This window comes from Trichomycterus rosablanca, chromosome 12 (genome assembly GCF_030014385.1).
Source record: "Trichomycterus rosablanca isolate fTriRos1 chromosome 12, fTriRos1.hap1, whole genome shotgun sequence".
Taxonomy (NCBI): Eukaryota; Metazoa; Chordata; class Actinopteri; order Siluriformes; family Trichomycteridae; genus Trichomycterus; species Trichomycterus rosablanca.
The window spans coordinates 12,549,566-12,562,604 of record NC_085999.1 but is presented as its reverse complement, the minus strand read 5'-3'; positions in this window follow the sequence as shown (position 1 = coordinate 12,562,604).

The window sequence follows — 13,039 nt, the reverse complement described above, 5'->3', positions numbered from 1 at the left end:
TTACTGGTTAGATTCATCAGTTCAAGTTCAATGTCAAACACAGTCACGGACAATTTTGTATCTCCAATTCAGGAAACCCACACAGTAACGAAAAAAAAAACCATGCAGACTCCACACAGAAAGGACCCAGACCGCTTCACCTGGGAATCAAACCCAGGACCTTCTTGCTGTGAGGCAACAGTGCTACTCACTGAGCCACCCGTTTTTTGGAATTAGGTTTGAACCACAGATTTTCACTTATCAAATATAAGTCACTTATTCATATTACCAGATATCTATTGGACGCTTGTCTAACGAAAGGTTTGTATCAGCACAGGTTTTGCAATTTGACAAGAAAGATTTTGTAGTACAGAAACAGAAGCAGCAACTACTATGTCATAGATCACCATAGGCTCAGATAACAGTGATAATTTTAACAAGATTTTGAATTATGCAGCCTGATTGGGTAGAGCATGGAGGGAGTGTTTAACAATTCAGAAAGTTTTGGCAGGCAGTGTCAGAACAAGTTGTGCTATGTGATTTGCTCCCGGCCGCTGGTGGTCACGCCACGTTCGGTTAACACACAGGACAACCTTTGTAGACAACATCATCTATTGTCCCTGACAGCCAGATGAAAGAGCAACCATGTACACCGCACACACACACACACTTTGGTAGATGTCTTAATTACCACCCAGACAGGACAAGACAAGCCATTTGTGTGTTAACTAAAATGTAAATGTATAACAGACATAATGGCTGTGACACACTGATTGCTCATTAACATGCAAACAAATGTATAAAAGCAGTAAAACCTATTAACAATATCCACATATAACAGACATAAATGCAACTACAGACCCTTAATCAAGCATGGATTGACAGGAACTCACTGAGGCTTCCATTATCGCTACCAAAACTTTTTTAGTGTTGTGATGCCATTTAGACAAATGAAAAAAGTGTTTTTACTTAAGAGTGCAAAATACAAGCCAGGATCAATGCAAACGGCATTATTAAGCAAAAAGTTCTTTGGAAAAATCCATTACACCGGCTGCTCCTCCTCCGGTATAGTTTTAGAAATTTGGAATCTGCCAAGATGCATTACATTATACACTTCTTGTTGTTTTTTCCCCTTTTGGTTACCCACTAGTTACCAACCAGGCAAATAAATGCATTTTATCTTTCATAAAGGTGATTATAATAAGCTGTACAAACCTCAGTTGCATAAAAGTTGGTACACTATGTAAAATCCACATACAAACAGAAAGCATTTATTCATTTATAGTCTTACCATCGTTGTATCCTATTTAGGGTCACGTTGGGTACAATTCACTGGGCGAAAGGTTGGAAACACCCTGGACAGGTAACCAGTCCATAACAGGGCACAAACAGAAAGCAGTCATTTGTAAATTAACTTTGACCTATATTGAAATTATATACACTATACACTCACTTTCACTTTTCAATGGGCGCAAGGCACACAGTAACACCCTGGACGGGGCACCAGTCCATTGCAGGGCAAACACACATACACACACATTCACCTATAGGGGAATTCAGGGTCTCCAATTAACCTGACTGCATGTTTTTAAACTGTGGGAGGAAACCGGAGCTCCCGGAGGAAACCTACGCAGACACAGGGAGAACATGCAAACTCCGCACAGAAAGGACCCGGACCTTTTTGCTGTGGGGCAACAGTGCTACCCACCGAGCCACCGTGCCGCTCACCTATATTGAAATTTTTTTTTGTAATGTTTTAGCTCAATACTGTCAAAGTTTTTGTAGACATTGAGGGCAGGAGGAGTAGTGATTGGTCGTGTCCGAGAGACTGAGAGAGAGAGCTTATAGTCCAGATTTAGCGCCATCTGATTTCCACCTTTTTGAACCGCTCAAAGAAGCTTTAAGGGCAAGAAAATTTTCATGTGATGATGATGTGAAAGCAGCGGTGCATCAGTGGCTACATGCTCAACCAAAAAAATTTTTTGCTGATTTTTTAATGCTTTGAAAGGCGACTATGTAGAGAAGTGATGTCATTTGTTTTTTAAATTCTTAATAAATAGAGTTTTAAAGAAGTGTGGAAAGTTTTTGAAGAATCCTCGTATATTCTACAATAAATGCCTGCAACATCTTTAAATATAGCTGGAACATGGACGTAGAAGTATTGTAAAATGCTCAAGCTTATGCCAGAAAATAAACACATTTGGTTAATCTGTTCTAATTCTGTCAAAGATCTAACTGGAGTTGTTCTAGAAACCTGTCAAAAGTGGCAGTTAGAGATGGAAAAAAGCCACATATAACATATAATGATTATTATTAGTTTTGGATAAGAAAAGCTATTTAAATATTAGTCACTAAACAAATAACAAGAAGTAACAGTTATAGTCTTTATTAAAATGCCAAGACTACTATGACAGATGTTTTTTAAAAGTGCATGTTAAAGTTTTACTGTACGTTAACAGGCTTGTATAGTTGAAAATTATTCAACCCTCTTGGCAAATAATGCTTATTATCCAAAGTAACAAACTTTCAGCGGTTTGCAGTAAACCAAACAAACAAGAACAATTTAAATTGCTCAACAAACAATATAACAAGTGGTTTCTCTAAATTCAACACAAAATGACACTGTTAATGACCACTGCATTCTGAATTATTCAATCCCCTGTATAGAGTCCCTCTTGCTGTCTTAAGCAGACCTGATACAACTCATCAAAGGCTTTAGTAGTTGCATTAGTTGTGCTTAAGATAAAACACATCCAGTAGCTGGACTGGAATGGAGTTTGTTGACAGTGATGTTTGACTGCATGTTCGAAATATGGCTTATAGAAATAAGTCAAGAGAGTTCTCCAAAAATAAGATAAAGGATACAAATAGATAGCAAAGGCACTGAATGTTCCTAAAGATGCAGTTGGAAGCACAGTTCACAAGTTCAAAGTTAAAGAAACACTGGCTTCACTACCTAGACGTGGCAGAAAGAGGAAGCTATCACCGAAGACCACCAGATCCCTGAGAAGGCAGGTGGTCAAAAACCCTCGAGTGACTGCAAAAGACCTGCAGCAAGATTTGGTGGCAGCAGTTGGCTCCAATATGCTTAAACATGTACACCGATCAGCCATAACATTAAAACCACCTCCTTGTTTCTACACTCACTGTCCATTTCATCAGCTCCACTTGCCATATAGAAGCACTTTGTAGTTCTACAATTACTGACTGTAGTTCATCTGTTTCTCTATATACTTTGTTAGCCCCCTTTCATGCTGTTCTTTAATGGTCAGGACCCCCACAGGACCACCACAGAGCAGGTATTATTTGGGTGGTGGATAATTCTCAGCACTACAGTGACAGTAAGATGGTGGTGGTGTGTTAGTGTGTGTTGTGCTGGTATGAGTGGATCAGATATAGCAGCGTTGCTGAAGTTTTAAAACACCTTACTGTCACTGCTGGACTGATGAAGGTCTAGAAGATGACCAACTCAAACAGCAGCAGTAATAGATGAGCGATCATCTCTGACTTTACATCTACAAGGTGGACCAACTAGGTAGGAGTGTCTAATAGAGTGGAAAGTGAGTGGACACGGTATTTAAAAACTCCAGCAATGCTGCTGTGTCTGATCCACTCATACCAGCACAACACACACTAACACACCACCACCATGTCATTGTCACTGCAGTGCTGCGAATGATCCACCACCCAAATAATACCTACTCTGTGGTGGTCCTGACCGTTGAAGAACAGCATGAAAGGGGGGTAACAAAGCATGTAGAGAAACAGATGGACTACAGTCAGTAATTGTAGAACTACGAAGTGCTTCTATATGGTAGATGGAGCTGATACAATAAACACTGAGTGTTGAAACAAGGAGGTGGTTTTAATGTTATGGCTGATTGGTGTAAATAAGCCACGGAAGTTTTGGGATTCGGAACGTTTCGGGCCTATGGATCTGGAGTAATAAGAATAAAGCAAATATCCTGTCTACATTGAAGCATGGTGGTGGCTTGTTGACGTTTTGGGGCTGCTTTGCTTCCTCTGGCACTGGAAACCTGCAGCGTGCGCAGGGCAAAATGGATTCAATCAAGTATCAAGAATCCTAGAAGAAATCATCACGCCTTCTGTGAGGAAGCTGAAGGTTGGGCGTCATTGGACCTTCCAACAGGACAATAATCCCAAGCATACATTTAAGTCCACCACGGCTTAAACTCAAAAGAACTCCTGGAAGATTCTGGAGTGGCCGTCACAGTCGCCTGACTTGAACCCCATAGAAAATCTTTTTCTGGTGGGATTTAAAGAAGGCAGATACAGCAAGCAAATCCAAGACTGAAGGCCATTGCAAATGAGTAATGGGCTAAGATTTCTCAGGATTGCTGCCAGAAGCTGATGTCTGGCTATGCATCACGTTTATAGCAGGTCATAACAGCAAAAAGTATGTGAATAATTCTGAGACTGCAGTGGTCATTAAAAGTAGCATTTTGGGTTGAATTTGGGGAAACCACTTGTTATATTAGTAGTGTAGAGTGGTTTAAATTGCTCTTGTTTAATTTGCTTAATACAAAGAGCTGACCATAAGCTAATTTGTAATGGGCATTCAATAATTTTGATAGCAACTGTCTATATTATAGCCTCATTATACAGTAGCAATTGATAGGTTCTAGTGTGTCTGTACTGATGTAGTGAACCTACCGTGTGTGTTTTTCCTCCATAGTAATTTCATTCACAGCCACTGTGACTGCAATGAATAAGAAGCAGCAACAAAATATAATAAAGGTGCATAAACACGTTTTAAAACACTGTGCACTGAAATGGTTTTATTGCAATAAACTGACAGAATAGCAAAGTGCCGTTTCATGATAGCAAATGCTACAGTTCAATAAAATATTATAGATATAAACAACCAAAAGAAAACATATTACAAAAACACAGAAAAGCATAAAAAGCTATGGTTGTCTTTTCAAACATCAGTGCACTATTTCTGTTCTTACAAAATAATAAAAAAACAAAAAACATAAAGCAACACATAAAAAAGCATCACTGGCTAAACTGAACACATTACCACAATGTATATTTTAAAATTCCACAGCTAATCTGAAGTCGGTACATAGCCATGACATGCAGCCCTCAGTACACATCTACAACACTGTGAGGGTGTCATGGGTCAGCTAGATACGCTGAACTACGGTCACACTAGTTTTGAGGAATTCTCTACAGTTTGAATAATGGCAGCACTGCAACATCACACAGCGATGCCAAATCATCATCATCTCCAGCACGGAGATCCATTCCAGGAAAAGCAAGACTTCAGAGACTCAATTGATCTGATCGTACAGCTCATTTTCCTTTAGCTCACGAGTAACAAAAGGCTGGAAAAAGCCCGTGTTGTGCCAGAGTGGCCGGCTGGAGATGGAGAGAATGACAGCACGCTGGCATGATGCCTCACAACACAATGCTCAAGAGTTCAAAACATTAAAACGTCTCTTTCTCCTCCATCATGCACTATACAGTTTGACACGATTTAAATGAAAAAAAAGAAAAAGAAAAAGAGTTCGCAGCTTTTTGTGGCTGATTGCTCAATGGTCACTTAGTCTGTGTCACTCACAATCTGCTCCGACAGTACCCTCAGCCACTCTGCACACAGGTGCCAGAGCGGTGGCTTTATTGCCCAAAGTCCGTGCCGAGGGTGTCTCTTCATGCAATGTGGCGTGAGTCACACAATATAACTGTTTTACAGTACATCGTCATTAAAAACAACAAGACAACCACACGTTTTAAGTGGATTGAGATTGTGAATTGTTCATTGTGTGCATGTACAGTGGGATTAGATATTTCTGATACAACTGGTCTAATATACTGTAGAACAGCGGTCCCCAACCTTTTTTGCACCACGGACCGCTTTCATATAAGATATAATTTCACGGACCGGCGGGGGTGGGAGGATTTAATATAGAATGACTAAAGTGTGAATCCTAAGCTTTTTACGCTGCAATGAGACGCTGCTCCCACCTAGTGGTGATAAGCGACAATAACACCCGAAGTGTATTGGAAATTTAATTGCTCTTGTAGCGATCTCTAATTACTTATTCTTTCTGTGCTGCCCGGTAATAAATGGCCTGGTGGTTGGGAACCACTGCTGTGGAACAAAACAACTGTAGCACTGCATTTTTTACAGGATGAAATCCTTCTTTGGGTTGAGACAGATCTGACCTTTTTATGCTGCTTGTAGCTCTTTTATAAAACATTCATAAGCATTTCATAAGATTTATTTCCAGATTAAATTACCTGGCCCAATACAACTGAACAAAATATAAAGGAAAAGACAACAACAATAATAATAATAAACCTTCAAGAAATAAAACCAAGGGTATATTTACCCTAGAACTCAACATAGTTGCCGGACTGTAAGATTTAGATGTGACTGTTGGGCCACAGTTATAATGCATCATGAGTATCCAGTTTGGATTGGGACAGCACTCGTGTGAGTATCTTCTGTGCCTCTAGAGAATTAGAAGATTTCCCCTAGATGGCAGGTCAGCAACAGGACCTGCTTTTCAAATGATGCTGCGTTCAAAGAGCAAACTTCTTTAATAAATATTAGGCTGCATCAGTTAAGTTAAGCCAAAGTTGCGTCATTATACTTTTTTTTCCCACCCAATTTGGTTATTTTTAATCCCTATCTCAATTCCTTCGCTGCCTGATACACTACCATGCTGACTGATTAAGATTAAGGCTGCAGTCTAGCACCTGCCCAAATAATTTGCCAGCTTGTCGATTGCATTTGGCTTCTCTACTGATGTTAACCTCCACCCCTGACTGAGGAGAGCCGTGACTGACACACGTCCCCTCCAACACATGTGCAGTGGCCGACCGCATCTGCACGAGGCGAGTTCACACGGGGCTCAGTTTCGTGTGCAGAGAGTCACACACTGATCTCCATTATCCCTCATTAGTTATGAGGAATCCCTTCTGGCATCCACCCTAAAAACTAGCCAATCATTGTTCGTGTAGGCGCCCAGCCTGCCGGTAGCAGAGGTGAGATTTGAACTCATGAGTTCGAGATGTCAGCTCTGGTGTGCTAGTGTAGTTTACAGATGCACCACCTGCCAGCTGTTCTTTTTACCAGCCAGTGGGTACAGTCACGCTGTACCCAGAGTGTTCCTACACTACATGTACTGATATCTTGACCAGACAGTAAGAGTCTCTGCTGTAGCAGCAATGAGGAAGGAACCCACCTCAGACTCAGACATGGCCAACTGTGTTGGTTGAGCACCTTTTACCATCCAATTCAGTACATATTTTCCAGATTGGAACCCAGACTTTTCATTTCAGTGTGTGCATGTTTAGCAATACAAGGATTCATACAAATTCACAGAATTCTTTACATTTTATCTTCAAATCGTTCCTTCATCAGTGTAAATGTTCTTGTAAGATATCCCCATCACATCCTGCTGTACTGACAACACTGTACACATGTACTGCACTGCACACAGGTCAAACACAATGCAGTGATAAGGCGAATGCAATTTCAGGTAAAAACAGTGAGTATAATCCCAGCTTTAAACTGAACATTTGCATTCTTTCTATAGTCTGTATTACATTTAAATCAAGTCTTTATATTCTTATTGTGGAAATTACGGCATTGTAATAATAAGGAGCTGCTTCAGAGTACTTTTAGAGGATAGCCACAAGAGTAAAGGGGTTTCTAGATTTTGAGGAGGGACTGCAGTACTTCTGTATATATGCTGTCCACAATATAATCTTTTTTTTTTTTAACACGGCTCTTTGGTGTAAGGGTTTCCAAAATAGTTCTGTCTACACTTTAGTGCAGAGAAATGGAAAATGCCTTAATAAACAAAAAATAAAACTTTATAACCAGGTTTTGTTCCCTAAAATTTTGACACATTAAAAATAAAAGCTGTTCCCAAATCTCAACCTTCTAATAGTAACATGTTAAAATAGTAGCACTACTGATGGTGTATTAATTTGACATACTATTTCTGCCTAGTACACACTGACTATTTTCGTACTTTATATTAACAGTTAAAGTCAAAAACAATAGAAACAGCATGCTGGGTATGCACACTACCAAATGGAAAAGGTTGAATCCTAAATAGTTTTGTACTCTCTACATTGGTGACAATTAACAAATAATGACTGATACAACCTGTTGCAGTATGCCGCCAATATAAAGTCTTAAACTATATATAAATATAAAAACTTTTAGGTTTGCAGTTATGTTTTTTAAATGTATATGTAGAGTAAATGTAAATGAATGTGTGGAGTAGCCTGCATGCTGACATTGGATACACTATACCTTTTAGTAGAGGAGTTCCTGGGTTCCACAAATACACACTACAATATTTGTTTTAGATTTGAAAATATTTTTCCAGTGGTTGATCATACTGTTTCAATGTCAAATAAGAAAAATAGATGTTTTGGGGCACATTTTGCTTGCACATTTAGACTTGATTACATGATTCATGAAATCATGATTACAAATGTTATGATTTTATAAAAGTTATAAAGCAAAGAAGACTACTTAAATGAGGTTAAATTATTCTCAGTAGTTATGGACCGCACTTAAAAAAATCAAAGACAACAAAGAATGCTTTAAAACAGCTTAGCTGAGTATCATAATTGCCTAAAAATTGTGTATACAATCAGCTCCAAAATTACTGTCACATTTGTGAAAATAAAAAACAAAAACATTGTATAACAATGTATTTGTGGTTAATTAGCTTAGACTGAAAACATGAGAAGGGTCTAGCCTTCATTGAAGTATATTTATGGTGACAAAATAAAACCCCTTTTTCCATTTATTTAAAAATCACACCTTCATCACAGCTAGAAACGATAAACAAAATGTAACTGAATCCCATTCTGATCTATATTTAATTTTTCAAGTGTACCTGAGTCCCGGGAAACTACAACAGTGTGCTGACATGTATGCCCTTATCCACTGTTAGAGAAGCAATTAAAAACCCTAGAACTTTTTAATTACTTGATTCATAATGAACATGCTTGAAAAAGGACACAATAAGAGGTCAATAATTCTTTAAAACTAACAGAGAGCTTTAAGACTGGCTAGATTTGCTTAAACATAGTACAAGTTTGAGGTCAACCAACTTCCATTACCATTAAATGCCACCTTCATTCAAATGTAGTATTTAAAATGCATGAACAAAAAAAAGCCTATTTTCTTTATCTAAAAATAGAAATAAGCACCAGTTCACTGGATATTACTGGAACTTTAAATGGAAAATGTTCTATAGTAAGATGAAATAAAAGAGAGTTTTTTGGCATCAAACAGCTAAAGAACCAAATATCACTGTTTAGTTTTTCAAAGATCTGTGATGTTTTGATAAGATTTAAGCTTATACCATGGTCATAATAATCTCAAAACTACAGCCCATTATAATCAAGGAATGTTAAAGCAGGGATCAGGAGAATCCAGTGAAATTTAGTATTGAGGAGTACTCTCAAATTATCAAGTACTGTAGACATTAGGGGGTGCATAAAGTACTTTTTTTCTCCTAAAGTACCTTTTTTCTCCTGTTTGTAGCCTGTCCAATTTTCACCCAATTGCATTATGCTTCCTCTCTACTGGAGCTGACCCCCACCACGATTGAGGAGAGCGAGACTGTCACACGCCCCCTCTGACATGTGTGCAGTAGCCAACTGCATCTTTTCACCTGCATGAGGAGAGTTCATTTGCAGATCAGCTTTGTGCACGAAGAGCCACATCCTGAGCAGCATTATTCCTTCGACTCTGTGCAGACACCATCAACCAGCCAGCAGAGGTTGTAATTTGCTCAGTTATGAGGAGTCCCTATCCAGCTCATCCTACCCTATGAACAACAGCCAATCGTTGTTCATGCAGTCGCCCAGCCCAGCCGGATGGCAGATACGATGTATTCGAAATTCCAGCTCTGGTGTGCTAGTGTGTTTAACCGCTGCGCCACCTGAGCAATGCATAAAGTACTCTTGAAGAGGTGCAAATATTTGTACATTTTACTTAAGGGTTGATTTTTTCATATGGGGTGAACTCGTATTTTTAGAATAAAGCTGAGCTAAATAATCACATTTCTTGCAACAGTGACAGTAATTTTGGAGCCAAGTGTAACTAAATAAATGCATTTTCTTCTTTATTATTTCTTCATTAATGTGTTTAAGTGAAAATAATCTAACCAGACAGCATGCCAAATATTTGCTAATGATTATAGTGTTTCTCCCATGTATTACAGACTATATAGATTTATTAAAGAATGTACATCTTACCATTAAGAAATCCGACTGCTTTTCATGAGCCTACATGTCCCATATTTACACAGTATCTCTAAATCAGCAGGCTTTGCTGTCCTTATGGACTTTACCAACATAACCGACTTGGCGGTAAGATTGTCTGCTGTATCAGAAGTGTCTATAGTGGGCTATGTCAAATCACTCTGGTTTAATAATAATTGTTACTTCATATAAGGTAAAAACATTCCCAGGCTTTGTTACTATGCAGGAGATGTCAATGATAGATGAAACATTGACAGTAGAAGGCAAAGCATTGCAACAGTACTTATGACAAATGCATATCATGACAATACAGCACTTAAAAGGTTATCACTATGGAGTAAAGAGGGCTTTCAGCTCAGTGCACACTATTTGCATCTCATCAGAAGATTCTGCTATGTATATATATATATATATACTATAATATTTTAAATATAAATATATATATACACACACACGCACCGACCAACCATAACATTAAAACCACCTCCTTGTTTCTACACTCACTGTCCATTTTATCAGCTTCACTTACCATATAGGAGCACTTTTTAGTTCTACAATTACTGACTGTAGTCCATCTGTTTCTCTGCATGCTTTGTTAGCCCCTTTTCATGCTGTTCTTCAATGGTCAGGACTCTCCCAGTACCACTACAGAGCAGGTATTATTTGGGTGGTGGGTAATTCTCAGCACTGCAGTGACACTTACATGGTGGTGGTGTGTTAGTGTGTGTCGTGCTGGTATGAGTGGATCAGACACAACAATGCTGACGGAGTTTTTAAAAACCTCACTGTCACTGCTGGACTGAGAATAGTCCACCAACCAAAAATATCCAGCCAACAGCGTCCTGTAGGCAGCGTCATGTGACCACTAATGAAGGTCTAGAAGATGACCAACTCAAACAGCAGCAATAGCTGAGCGATCGTCTCTGACTTTACATCTACAAGGTGGACCAACTAGGTAGGCATGTCTAATAGAGTGGACAGTGAGTGGACACGGTATTTAAAAACACCAGCAGCACTGCTGTGAATGATTCACTCATACCAGCACAACACACACTAACACACCACCACCATGTAAGTGTCACGGCAGTGCTGAGAATGATCCACCACCCAAATAATACCTACTCTGTGGGGGTCCTGACCATTGAAGAACAGGGTGAAAGCAAGGCTAAAAAAAAGTATGTATAGAAACAGATGGACTACAGTCAGTAATTGTAGAACTTCAAAGTGCTTCTATATGGTAAGTGGAGCTGATAAAATGGACAGTGAGTGTAGAAACAAGAAGGTGGTTTTAATGTTATGGCTGATCAGTGTATATACGTATATGAGAACAGTGTACATGTAACACATTAAACAATTGTGTAAAAAACATAGACAAGCAATCTTCAAAATAATAAAAATCAGGAAATAAAGGTATCCAACCAGTAATTAATAGGGTGCATGTTACCATTCAACATTAACAATTTATTAATAATAAAAATAAATAAATAACTGTATTACACAGCCAGCGGATAGACCACGGCTTGAACCCAAAAATGTCAGGAACATAAAGCTATTCAGCAGCTCTCACACTACTTACTGAGCCACTGATCTGCCTTCCCTGTTCTGTCCAATCAGTATGTTTAAATAATGTTCAGTGATGACACCAACAGTTTAACATGTTCTACAGTAGGTACTTCAATATTTGGGAGACAGCAGCTATAAGGTTTAAGTCGCATCTCTTCAGTGGTCACTGTGCTTTGGTGTGGTTTGGATATTCTACCATATTCTCTTTTGCTTCCTTTGTCATTTAAAAGCTCTGTGGGTTACGTCAAAAGCCTGAACAACTAGAACTCTAGAATTATAGAAGTTTAAAATCAGCAGGAGGCTCAGTCCCTTCTCCACAACATCAATGACTAGAAAAGTGGCTTAAATTCATGAGTAGTGTGCACTAGGTGTAAGGACGTTTCTAAATATCCTTATCTACTCTACTTCAAAATACAAAAAACTGCACAATCTAAACCCAATTTGTATCAGCTAGAGCTACCTGAACACTAGGTCAGAGCAGAAACTAGCTAGTCACATGGCATAACATCCTTCTTGATATCACAAGTCTCATGTACAAAGAAATGTAATGGACCTTTGTCATGTCATAACAGTTCGTACACATGAGCAGGTTTGTTAGTTCTCGATGAGTGAGAATCAAACTTAGTCAAGAGTTAGTGCGTCTTTGGCAGTGAGGATGAGTCTGACACGGACAGCGTCTGTTGATTTAACGGGAGGTGCCCGCTCTCTCTGTATTATGGCAGTCCTAACAGAGTAACAGAGACGAGTCTTGTTGAGCTTAAGCTGAGCTTAAGGCACACTTTCGATCAACGAATATTCACCGCCTTCATTCCAAACTTCATCCAGAGATCGCAATTCTCTGCTTGAAACGTTTGCAGGACACTAGGTGACCAGACAGTCTTCTGAATAAAAAAAAAAGCACGGGCAAAAGTAATAATACTCGTGATATGATCAAGTGATGAGTGATATGCACCAGCCGTCACACACTGAGGAAAATAGTCCACACCGAACATCCAATCGCATCAAATCTTCATTCCAGAGTGCAGGGGTGACGTAGGCCATATGTGTGTAAAAACTAAAATAATGAAATAAAATAAATAAAATTCAAACACACAGGCACTTCTGCTAAGCACAGAACAATGTAGAATTACAATCAAGGTTTTTCCAAACTGGAGTGTGAACATGATACACGGACATAATCCATAAAATAAACAACCAAACCAAACCAAACGTCTAAGTGTTCCGCTGG